Source organism: Lissotriton helveticus, chromosome 8, assembly GCF_964261635.1.
Source record: "Lissotriton helveticus chromosome 8, aLisHel1.1, whole genome shotgun sequence".
In the NCBI taxonomy this organism is placed as follows: domain Eukaryota; kingdom Metazoa; phylum Chordata; class Amphibia; order Caudata; family Salamandridae; genus Lissotriton; species Lissotriton helveticus.
The window spans coordinates 1,504,140,413-1,504,152,670 of record NC_136069.1 but is presented as its reverse complement, the minus strand read 5'-3'; positions in this window follow the sequence as shown (position 1 = coordinate 1,504,152,670).

Genomic DNA, 12,258 nt, shown 5'->3' with positions numbered 1-12,258 from the left:
AAATGGGTGGCAAATGGTGCATCACAAATGGCTGCCAATATTGGGCAAAACTTAACATAATCTGAAGGCACATTTATTTATTTTTATTTATTTATAAAGTTGTATATAGCGCCAACAAGATCCCAAAGGATATCAGAGCGCTTTACAAAAGAGTGGAAGGAAGGTCAAAACTCAATATCAACATCAAGTAATAATACAAAACATGAATAATCGCATGATTCACATACAAATGACACAAAGGAAAGTAATACAATAATCAGGTATATAGCGAGCAATAAGGGGGGCACACAATGCTGTAAAAAGAGCAGACTTAGATGATGGACCAGAGATTGTAGGATCAATGATTTTGAGCCAATGGACCTCGCCCAGATTAGGGAAGGAATACATGTTTAATGGGCAAAATATTGTGATTTCTCATGTTTGAACATGGAAGCCATTCAAATGTTGTCTAGCTGCTCCATGGACACTTCTGATGCTTTGTCAAGCGATGTTGACCTTTCTGTCACTGGCAATTTAGCATTTTATAGTTGAGAAGGCTGTATGTTAGTTCAACCCCAAGGAATGTCGGGTAAACATTGTGGCAAAGGACCATTGACATCGTGCAGTACTGGATCGGATTTAAATAAGTATGTAATCTCCCCGTGAAATGATTTTAAAAAATCAGACATATGGTGAATTTTAAAGCTCATAACATTGGAAAATCACTATTGGTGTGTACATTGGCATTTACCTGTTACACCTAGGTTTACACCTGGTACGTTTTCCACCATACTTTAATGTTCCTGCCGGTAAAAAATTTGCTAAATCACCTAAAGCCGGTATTTTTTAGCCCTTATGTGTACATACTTAAAACAGCAATTATAAATAGAAAACCACCTTTAAATGCGTTCTAGATCTGCGTCAACGATCCCTGACTAATAATTAAAGTAAACAAAGGCAAAAAAAAAGTCATGTTACAAATAAACACATTCGATTTTGAACCTACTCTTAAACTTACTCTTGGAAAGGTGCCAACCTAGTCCCCTCATGACTGTTGCCCTTTTAAAAATATTAATTCATAAATAGTTAAAAAGTATCTCAAGTCTTATATGTTCCTGCAATTGGTTAGGCAAGGCATACATTTCAGTGTGTTTAAGGATTAGCAAGAATCAATTTTTTTGTCCCGGCCTAGAGACAGCTTTAGCTGTCTCGCCAGCCTCAGCATTTCAGAAAAATCATAGCAAAGTATATACTTTTCGACCGGTCAGCCTTAGGGTGGGCTTCTCCAAGACTTTTTGCCTTTGCCCTCCACTTTTTGCTGGAATTCCTTTTTGTTGGCCGTAGGAATCTGTTTACTTTACCAGTGCTAAAGTGCTTGTGCTCACACCCTTTAACATGGTAAAATTGGCATATTAGTTTACTTGTAAGTCACATGTACAGTAGTATACCATATACCCAGGGCCTGTAAATGAAATGCTGCTAGTGGACCTACAGTGCAGATTGTGCCGCCCACTATAGTAGCCCCTGAAAACCTGTCCCAGGCCTGCCATTGCAGACTAAATGCAGTTTCAAATTGCCAATTCAACTTTGAAAAATAACCCCCTTGTCAAACGTCAAACTCTCCTTTTATTGCTCATAAGTCACCCCTAAGGTAGGGTCTATGTAGCTGATAGGACAAGTTGCATTGTTATTAAAAGGTTGAAAAAGTACTTTTTTTAGATTGACATGTTCTGGCAGTGAAAATCTCCTAAATTTGTTTTTCACTACTGCGAGGCCTACGTCTCCCATAGGGTAACATTGGGCTGTCTTATTACCTTTAATAAGTGCTAACTTTTGATTGGGAACAGGTTAGTATGCCATGGTTGGTGTCTGAGAAACTGTGATAAAAATCCTCTTTAATGGCAAAGTCAGATTTTTTGTTAATATTCTGAAAATTATACTTTTAGAAAGTTGGCATTCTCCTACCCTAGCAATTTGGTGCCTGTAGCCAGTCCTAAGTCACATGACTGTGTATAGTTGGCAGTTGGACTTTGTTTATTCCTTCCAGAGAGCCACACATAGAGGGATTTGTTGTACCTGGATGGGCCATAAACTGGAAGCATGTGGGGGAGGGGCGGATCTGGGCACAGCCCCACTTGCAACGGATTAGGCTGTGCTCTGCCTTCAGGAGTGGTGTGGCTCACTGGTTAGAGGCGGCAGACCCGTAAGCCCGTAAGCGGCAGACCCGTAAGCAGAGAAAGGCCCGGGACCAGGGTTCAATTCCCGACGCGGCAGGGTCGTGGACCAGGGTCAAAACGGACTTGATAATTCTCGCCTCGGTGCCTACTCTAATCAGGGAACACACTCGGCAACTCTGGGCATTAAGCTTGCCTCATCTCTACAATGGCCCCCCACAGACGCCGGGGATGCCTGGTTTCACCTTGGAGATACCCAGAAAGGGACCATCTCACAGGGAAAACCAGGACGGATTCCCCAGCGGTCTTCAGCGCCAGGATACTCCATGGAGTCGCAGTGCGCTTTACAAGTACACCCACATTTACATTTACAGAACAATGGACTTATGAGCCCTCTATTGTTCATGCAGCCAGCAAAGAGGCAGGGCACAGGAACTAGGAAACTTCAGAAATTTCATAGGAAATCTTCTAGAAACCTAGCCTACTATAAAGGAGGAACCAGGTATAAAATAGAACCTTCAGACACATTATTCAGTTCACTTTCTGGAACTGCCAAGGTTTCTCAGAGGCCTTGCATTAGGAGTGATGATCTGTGGGTAATTCTGTTTCTGTTTATATCATAGAGTACACCACATCCTCCACACCCACCTGGTATTACGTTAAGGGCCACGCCTACCTGGCAACCACAGACGAGGGTGCCCAGTGAGCCAATGGAGCAGATGTTTTTTTTTTAATTATTTTGTCCCATTCGGTTGTATTTTTAGGGGTTCTTAGCCGAAGACCCCCTTGTTCCCCAGGAGCGAAGATAGTGTCCTTTCCGTTATCAGAGATACCTGTGCCTGAGATAACACACAAGGGAGCTGATATGACCAAAAAGGAGGGACCAAGAGCAGCACACCAAGAGGTCCCACAGCAGCCGACAAGGAGAAGGATAAATCCAGCAAGAAGGCAGGAGAGCTGTACAAGAGGGAAAACAATATGAGTTCAAGCAGTGATATAAAAGTGAAAACACACACTAAACAGTTTTGTTTAAATCTTGTGCACTCTTCCACTTACTAGCTCGCAGAACTGGCAGAACATATGGCCTTTTGATAGTAGCGTCTTCCAGTGATGAGCACACACCAGAGTCTTTAAGCTGGCATAAAAATAGAAGAACTTGCAGTGTCCACAAAACTCAAAACCCAGCACACATGCGCTATTTATAAATCAAGGGCAGAAATTATAGGAAGTAGCTAGGAGAGCTACAGAAATAAGGACAAAGCAATAATATTCCTGGCGCAACTGCGCGCTCACATTGCAGAGTTCAATCTTAGTCGGTGCTGCACAAATCCCAAAAACAAGAACGGAAAAGCTCATAAGCACTGAGCTACAAAATAGGAAGGCGGGGTGTCCCCCGCGATATATCAGCTGCTCGTGCAAAAAAGAACGCAGAGTCGCGTTACAATGAAAGGAAGCAGGGTACCGTTAAAACCAAAGACACTTGCAAGAGGAAATGTAAATTATCCTGCACTTCTCACGGACGATAATCCAAGCAGGAACCTCAGCATGGGAGGCAAGTAGAAATACCTTCACAATGGCGTGGTACGGGAGGAGGGAGGATGTTTACTGAGGGAAGGGCGGGAAGTAAAGTAAGCAGAATCCAGCGCCACTCCGACGATAGAGACCACAAGAAATTAGCACGGACTCGTGCTAAGGCGGCATTCCACAGGATACCCACAGTAGCTTGTCACAAAGCTCGGGAGGCTGAAGCAAATACAGGAATCCAAGAACAACAGCAGAGCGTGACCAAAATCAAAAACGAAGAAAGCTAAGCACTGGCGACAGGTATCAGCTGGCTTATATGTTCCCCATCATCTGACCCATCCTAGAGCTTCATGGGAGAGTGCACAATCCCCTCCTACCTCTAAGCCTTCTGGGAGACGTAGTCTCTTGATAGAGCACAACGCTCGACTCCTAACACATTCCCCCATTGTGACAGGGGCAACCAGAAATGTGGTCCGCATCGCAGTGAGGGGCGTGGTAGGACAAGCATGAACATCGCTCCGGCTGGGTTCAGGATATCTCAGGTTAGTACTTCTGACAAGGATAAACCTGCAGCCAGAGGCTGTTTGTGGATAAATAGGCCCAACAATGTCAATACCCACCCTTTCAAAGGGGGTGCCATGGACAGGCAAGGGATTAAGGGGGCTTTCAGCCTCTGCGCTGTCTTCCCACTGGCCTGGCAGGTTAAGCAAGTCCTACAGAATGTTTCTGAGGGAATCTTCATCCTAGGCCAATAAAAGTGGACAACAAGCCTGGCAAATGTCTTGTCAGGGGTTTTTCGTGCGCCAGCTCCAATAGGAAGGTCCTGTGGCATTGGGGCACCCGAGGGCCCTTGTAGCCCCATGAACAGGTTCCTTTGGCTCATAATACAGGAGGTTTCCCTCCCAGTAAATGTGGTGATTCCCATCAGGAATCAAATGCTGCCTGGGCTTCGGCTTGCTGCCTCATGTCTCCCAGGATTGGGCACTCTTTATGTACCTTATAGAACCCCTTCTTGGGGTGGGTCCTCCTTCCACTTGCCATCCAGCAAGCTCTGGCAGTTCACCAAGAGAGGAAATGTCCTCCTCAGTGGGCTCCGGGCGACCATCGTTGGTACCCCGTCCACCTCAGCTGGGAGATATTCAGGGGCTGGTTTCCCAAGCCTCTTGCCTTTCCCTCCTATGGTAGCTGGCAGAGCCATTCTTCCATGCTCCAGCCCTCCTTTACTCCCTTTCCAGGCAGCCATTGACCTGGTTGTAGCACATATTCACGCAGGCAACCCTAACATTTCCAGGTGTGCCTTAAGCTCCATTTCCTTCCAGGTAGTGTGCTCAAGGTCATTACCTAACAAACTATCTACAAGCATGTCAGGCCTCACTGCAACTTTCAGAAGACTGGAGATCCCCCTCACCAGCCACCATCCACACTTAAACAGAACAGCGGCCACTGGATAGTGACCCTCCCGGTTGTCAGCCACAACAATCTGGTGGAATGTATTGGGTATAAGTTGCTCTGCGGCCACCAGTTGACTCCTTTCCATAGTCACGCCGGCATCTGTGTCTGTCAGAAACGCAACACCTTACCCATTGATGGTAACCCATTGCCAACACTTTGCAGTATTTGAGGGCAGGTGCATTTTAGCAGCCATCTCACCGTCGCCCAGGGACACTAGGGTAATCACCTAACTCCCCCACTTACTGGGACAAACTCCTCCCCAAACACTATTGTAGCCATCCCTGCTGTCTTACCTCCAGTGGGAGGTTGTGCCCTTTTTGGGCACTTGGGGTCCCCCTTGTAGTGCCCATACTCAAAACACTATTTGGGATTTTTTTGGCTGACACTTATTCTGGTGGGCAAATTCAGAATGGACACTTTCCCTTGAGTGGACTCTTTCTTTTTCTCCCCCTCCTTCTTCTGGTAGGAACCCTGACCACCCTTTTGGGAGTCCCCCTCAGATGCCTTCTTGGAAAATATGGTGCTGACCTAAATGTTTTCCTCCTCAACAACCTTCCTGGGGTCAGTCAGCTTGCTAGCCACTAGGTGTTGGCGCTTTGGAAAACAAGTAGATAGCATGTGCTCCTTTAAAAGTAAGTTGCACAGCCCAAAATAATCAACCTTGCTGCCCCTCATCCAGGCCTTCAGTGCCTGCTTGCAAAGTTAAGGAAATCTACCCATGTTTGGGAGGAAATTTTGTGGCTGCTCCTGAAATTCTGTCTATACCTCTTAGAGGTCCACCAAAACTAATTAAGTAAAATGGCCTTCATGGGGGCGTACTGGGTCTGATCTTCTACCTCAAGTGTAAGGAGGGTGTCCCTCCCTACCGCGGGTATGTAGCTCCAGAGACTACCCCAGGACTCCTCAGGAACCCTGTGCACCCTTAGAGGCCCCTCATAAGTTGAGAACCACTTGTCTTTGTCATCCCGTACAGCAAAACTGGATATCAAATCATTTGGGATGTGAACTCTCCCTTCTGCAGTCGACACTGTAGGTACACTGCCACCATTGCTGCTGGACTGCACGCTCATGGCTCTGATGTCCAACTCTCTCATGGCCAACTCATAGGTTATCCTCCTATCCTCCATTGCCAGCCTTTTTTCCCTCTAGAGCATGCTTCTTTTCCAATTTGGCAAGTTTTCCCTGTTTTTCAATCTTGGCAAGCTCTAGTTTTAGCTTCCTCTCTTCCCTCCTGTCCTCCAGATCCTCTGGGGACAGGTTTCTAGAAGACACACTGCAGTCTGCTCTTGGAGGGACTTCCAGTCCCGGGAGGATGTTGACCCCATTCCTTCCCCCAGTAGGCTGCATGGCAAGCCCTCCAGATAGTTCCTGTTCCAATTCCTCCTCAGACTCTGACCCTTCCTCCTCATCCTCTGGATTGGTCTGTTGGGCTTCTGCCCATGCCCTAAAGGCTGTTTGAAGCTCTGCTTTCTTGGCACTTACCTTCATGAACAACCTCTTCTCCTGGCAGAACCCCTTGAGTTGGACCACCCTGTAGCTCTCCAGATTGGCCACCTTGAATTCCATCTCGCCAGACAAGGCCACAGCCATTGTAGAAAAAATGGGAATTATGCAAACAGCCTTTTGGAAAAATCAAAGATGTCAGTTAGGGAGAATTGATTCGAATTGGTATAGATATGGAGTAGTAGTGTACAGTACACCACTGTATTGCACTGCACAAACACAAGTCCTATCCTTACCACTGATCGCCAATGTTAAAAATTGGGTTTCTGGTTCGCAGAGGTATGCACCCTGTCCATACAGGAACCACAATCCTAGTCAGGGTAAGTTGGATACACACCATAAATTAATCTGTGCTCACCCTCTGGTAGCTTGGCAAAGAGCAGTCAGGCTTAACCTAAGAGGCAATGTGTAAAGTATTTGTGCAACAGTTCAAACAGTAGCACAGTGAAAACACTACAAAAAGACTCCACACCAGTTCTGACAAATAGATTATGATTTTATAAATAAAACAAGACCAAAATGGCAAAAATCCAATAAGTGGAAGTTGAGTAATGAATTTTTAAAGATTAAAAGTAAAAATAGCGCTTAGAAGCAATAAGCATCTACGGGGGTTATCTGGCCGCACTGGACATGTTCAAAGTCAAGAGTTCATACCGACTGCGATGGAGGGTGGGCTGGATAGAGGAGCCACGCAAGGCCCGCTGAACAAAGTACCTTAACTCTGGTCGCAACAACGAGATGCGGGGAGCAGCTGAGTGACGTGTTGGTGTCGATCCCTGCAGTCGAGTTGATATATAGATTTTTGCCACGCAACAATAGTGATGCATTGGTTCTGAAGAGGGAGACCCGAAGCGGAGATGCGTTAGTTCCAAAGTCGATGTGCTGGGTTTCTCCACGCAGTCAAGGGGATGTGTCGATCTTCATACACTGCAGCAGCTGCAATGAGGCGGTTCTGATACATTGGTTCTTGAGGCAATGTGCTGGTTCTGAGTGCAATGCACCGGGCCTGTTCCCACAACAGCAGCAATGCGTTGATTCCGCTTCCCACAGCAGAGGCTGCGTCGGTTCCTCTGGAGCAAGCACCAGGATCCACTTCCAATGGACCATGCACAGTAGCAGGAGATGAGAGTTTGGTATCACAGGAGGCAAGCGATCATGCCCTTTAAGATCACTCTGGGTTCAAGCAAGAGTCCAGTTCTTCTTCAGCAGGTGCACAGTAGCAGGCAGCAGGGCAGCACAGCAAAAATAATTTCTCCCAGAGCAGCAGAGTGGCAGTCTTTGTAGCAGCACAGCAGTCCTTCCTGGCAGAGTTTCTTCACAGATCCAGAAGTGTCTGATCTGGTGGTGTCAGAGACCTAGTACTTCTACCAAATTGTGCATTTGAAGTGTAGGTGACTTCAAAGAGGGGATTTGAGGTGCAGAGAGGACCCCCTTTCCCAGCCCTGGCTTCAGATTTACTACTAGGAGGAACGGGACACTGCCCATTCAGGTGTGTAAGCTCCTCCCTCCCATCATGCCCAGGATGAGCCATCAGGATACAGATGGGCACTCAGCCACACCTACCCTTCCTTTGTGTGAGGCTATCTAGAGGGAAGGCACAAATTCCAGCTGTCACCCACCCTATACGTGTATTGGAGACAGACTGAAGGAACACAAAGCATTTAGAGCAGATAAATGCTATTTTTCTAACAGTATACGTAGTAAGGGGTCGGGCCTCTTACAAACCAGCTGGGTTAGCCCTCCTAAGTATGTATGAACAAATTACACAAGCTGAAATTATTAAAGCAACATTTTGCATTCAAGGATAAAGTAATCAAAGTTCCTTGGACTGTGTGTTTTTATTCACATACATGTATTCTTCTGCAAATATTTCATATGCACGTTGACAAATCTTTTAGACCACAATTCAAACATCAAGCATATTATTGCAGTAGACAAACATGAATAAACACATTACAAACTTAAAATACACTAAGCCCTTAAATATAAAACTCAAAAGTGCTCTTAAAGTGCTTTTCACTTGAAACCAGTCTTATAATAAACATTATGCAGAGGCTATAATCATTATTATTGTTTGTGAACCTAACCTCCTGCTTTAAATGTCTCTTGGGGATTGAGGAGTCTCTTTAGGAAAGTAGGCCTTGCAATTCTATGCGATTGCCTGCTATAAGGTTTGTAGTTCTAATATAATATAGTCTGTTGACGTGTTTCGAACCCTTTATTGCTTTTAGGTTCTCCTCTGGACCCTGACTGGGTAGGTTCTCTGAAACAATAAAAATTGAATTGCTTTTAGTACACTATTTCATGTTTGGTTCTATTCCCTGAAGAACCTCCTCCACCACTTAGATTCACCTTATTACCTCTTATTTCTTCAAGTTCAGCTGTTGTGTTAGGCTCTGTAGGGCGTCTTCTGCCACATTTAGAAAAGTTTTGTTGATTGCATCAGTCTTCTAAAACAATTTGTTTTCTGTAAAAAGGAGTTATGTCGGATGAGAATTGATTTGCCCAGCTGAGCTCGCACTTCAAACTGTAAATAATCTATTGCGCCTTGTTTAAATGACTCTAAGGCTGTTATGAAAAGAGGGTCAATGGATAGCTAGGCTTTCAATATTATTGGGCGAATGTATTCACTTGGCTTTTGAAGTGGTTCAGGGACCTAGAGGCAGATTTACAAGCCCCTTGTGTCACTTTTGTGTCATTTTTAACATGGGAAAAATGACGCAAAAGTGGCGCAAGGGGCTTGTAAATCTGCCCCGTAGTCTTTCTCTTATAGCATCCAATGACTACCACGTTTTAGATATTTGAGTGCAGCAACATTTATCTCTCTGCATATTGCTTAAGAGTGGAATTGCGTGCCGGTTGTTTTCAAATGAGAAAGTGCGTCTAATTTCGGTTCTATCTTTTTGCATGTTAATTAAATCCTGGTTTTATATGCTACAGGTTTGCTTGTAAACTTGCCTTGTGTGTTAGTAATTTTTCTGGTGCAGGATCTATTCTTAAACTCACTGCACTGTTGGGTCATAGTTTTCCTTTTTCTATAGCAAAAACGCCAAGCTATGCGCTGGTAAAACCTGCGTTAACAAAATTGGATCCAATTTACGATACATTGTATCTCTGCTTGTTTCCGCGATACCGCGCTACATCACGGGTGGAATGGCAACATTGTTTTTTTTGTGTTCGAGTGAAGGAGCCAGCGTTTGTTTCTTGTGCCAGTGCTTGCATGCTCTTCTCTTTAATTTGGGCCCGCACTTTCGCGACAATAGTTTTTGGTTACATTTTTTTCAAACTTACTTCTTAATCCGGCCTTACATCTCTCCATCAACTGCTCTATCTGTTCCCCGCTTTGGTCGGATTACTGATAGTAATGTTGGTGGTGTACAGACCTTAATACTTGAGAGCCCCTTTAGATATTGCTTGGCTTGCTGGATGTTGTAGTATACATTTTAAAAATGTTGGTAAGTCAACTATGTTGATTTTCTGGGTTCCACTGTTGTTGTCTGTATGAAGTTGAAGTTAAGGGTTTTATATAGCGCTCGATCACCGTGCAGTTTCTTGGCGCTGAGGACGGATGAACCCAAAGAGAACAAAGGAGATCGCCTAGTGTGTGAAGGCACGGGAAAAGAGGAAGGTCTTGAGAGCTTTGCGAAAATCAAGATAGATCAGAATGGACCTGAGGGAAGAGCATTCCAGAAGGGAGGGGCCAAGGTAGAGAACGTCATGCCTCGAAGCTATTTCCTCCTGAAACGGGGGACACATAAAAGAAGATGGGAGGAGCGCAAATCCCTATTGGGAACGTAGGCTAAGATTTTAGAGTTAATGAAGGTGGGCGCAGTGCCAGCCAGGGCCTGAAAGACCGTGCAGCCCACCTTGAATAAAGAGCGTTCAAGGATGGGCAGCCAGTGTAGGGTTTTACACAGCGGGGTAACATGATGAAATTTGGGGAGTTTGTGAACCAATCGGGCAGCCTGAATTTGGATCAATTGTAGGCGCCGAAGTTCACGTGCAGGAACACCCGCATACAGACCATTGCCATAGTCGAGGCATGATATGATCATGGCAAGAAGAATACGTTTTAAAGCTGAAAAAGAGAAAAAACTAGAAATTTTACGTATGGTGCGGAGAGTCAGGAAACATGATGATACCACAGCGCTGATCTGAGAACGCATTGTGAGATCATTACTGACTTTAATCACCAGGGTTTTTACAGAAGCAGAGGGTAGAGGGGGGGCCAAGAGATGGGGGCCAGAAAGCAGAAGTCCAGGGACTGGAAGTGCCACCCGTGAGCACCAGCTCGGTCTTATCGGGGTTAAGCTTTAGATGGTTGGCGTTCATCCAATCGCTGATAAAAGTCATGATAGTTTGAAAATTGAGAATTGAAGCTGAGTGGGAAGAGAGGCTAAATATCAGCTGGAGGTCATCAGCATAGTTAAATATTGTGACATCCATATTTAACAGAGCAGATATAAGGGGGAGAATGTAGAGGTTGAAGAGAAGAGGAGAAATAGAGGAGCCCTGGGGGACCCGCAGGAAACAGAGCATGTGGGGGCAGAAAAACCCGCCAGCTGCACAGCCTGAGTGCGGTTCCCCAGAAAAGAGGTGAGCCAGGCCAGGGCGGGACCCTGGATGCCGGCGCCTCTGACACGGTCGAGAAGAATGGAGTGATCGACCGTGTCAAAGGCGGCGGACAAATCAAGGAGCACCAGTGCCTGGGGGGAGTTGGAGTCTGCGCTCCCTCTAAGCTCATCCAAGACAGAAAGAACAACGGATTCTGTGGAGTGGAATGGGCGAAAGTCTGCCTGATGGGGAGCTAAAAAGTGGCTCTCCTCAATGAAAGCACTAAGGCAGGTGGTGACATGGCTCTCCAAAATCTTTCCCAAGAACGGGAGCAGAGAAATTGGACGGAAGTTAGAGAGGGAAGAAGGGTCAGCACCAGGCTTTTTTAGAATAGGAATTATTTTGGCTGATTTGAATAGATCAGGGACAATTCCCTGAGTAAGAGAGATGTTGAGATGGGTTAGAGGGGGCTCAGGACAAGTGGAGAAGATCTCTCTCAAGATATAGGCGGGACAGCTGTCAGAAGGAGATCCTGATTTGACCTTCGTGAGCAGAGTAGAGAAAGCTTCCTTGGAGATCAAAGTAAATTGGTCTAGAAAATGAGGATTAAGTGGGGGTTGGGGACATGAAAACAAGGTGGGTGAAGGTAAGGAAATGTTAGACTTAATGGTTACAATTTTCTCAATAAAATATTCATTGAGGGAGTCACAGAGCAATTGAGAGGGAACCGGCTTGTATATGCTTTTTCCATTTTCCATTTATCATGTTGGTGTGTTCTTCTGATTCTTAGTGGTCCATTAGGATATAGGGCGGATCGCCACCGCCCGCATGGCGGTGGCGATTCGCCCTACATCCTACCCCGCCCGGCACCCATTTCCCCTGCCATATTAGTATGGCGGGGGCACCCTGGCGGACGGAAAGACCGTCCGCCAGTTTTCCGCCCGGTCGACAAGTCGACCGGGAGGAAAAGGATTTAATATGGTGGCGGTGTCTGCTAGACACCGCCATCCATATTAGTAAGTTAGCGGAGAGCAGCCTTTCCGTGGCGGCGTTGCCGCCACAGAAAGGCATG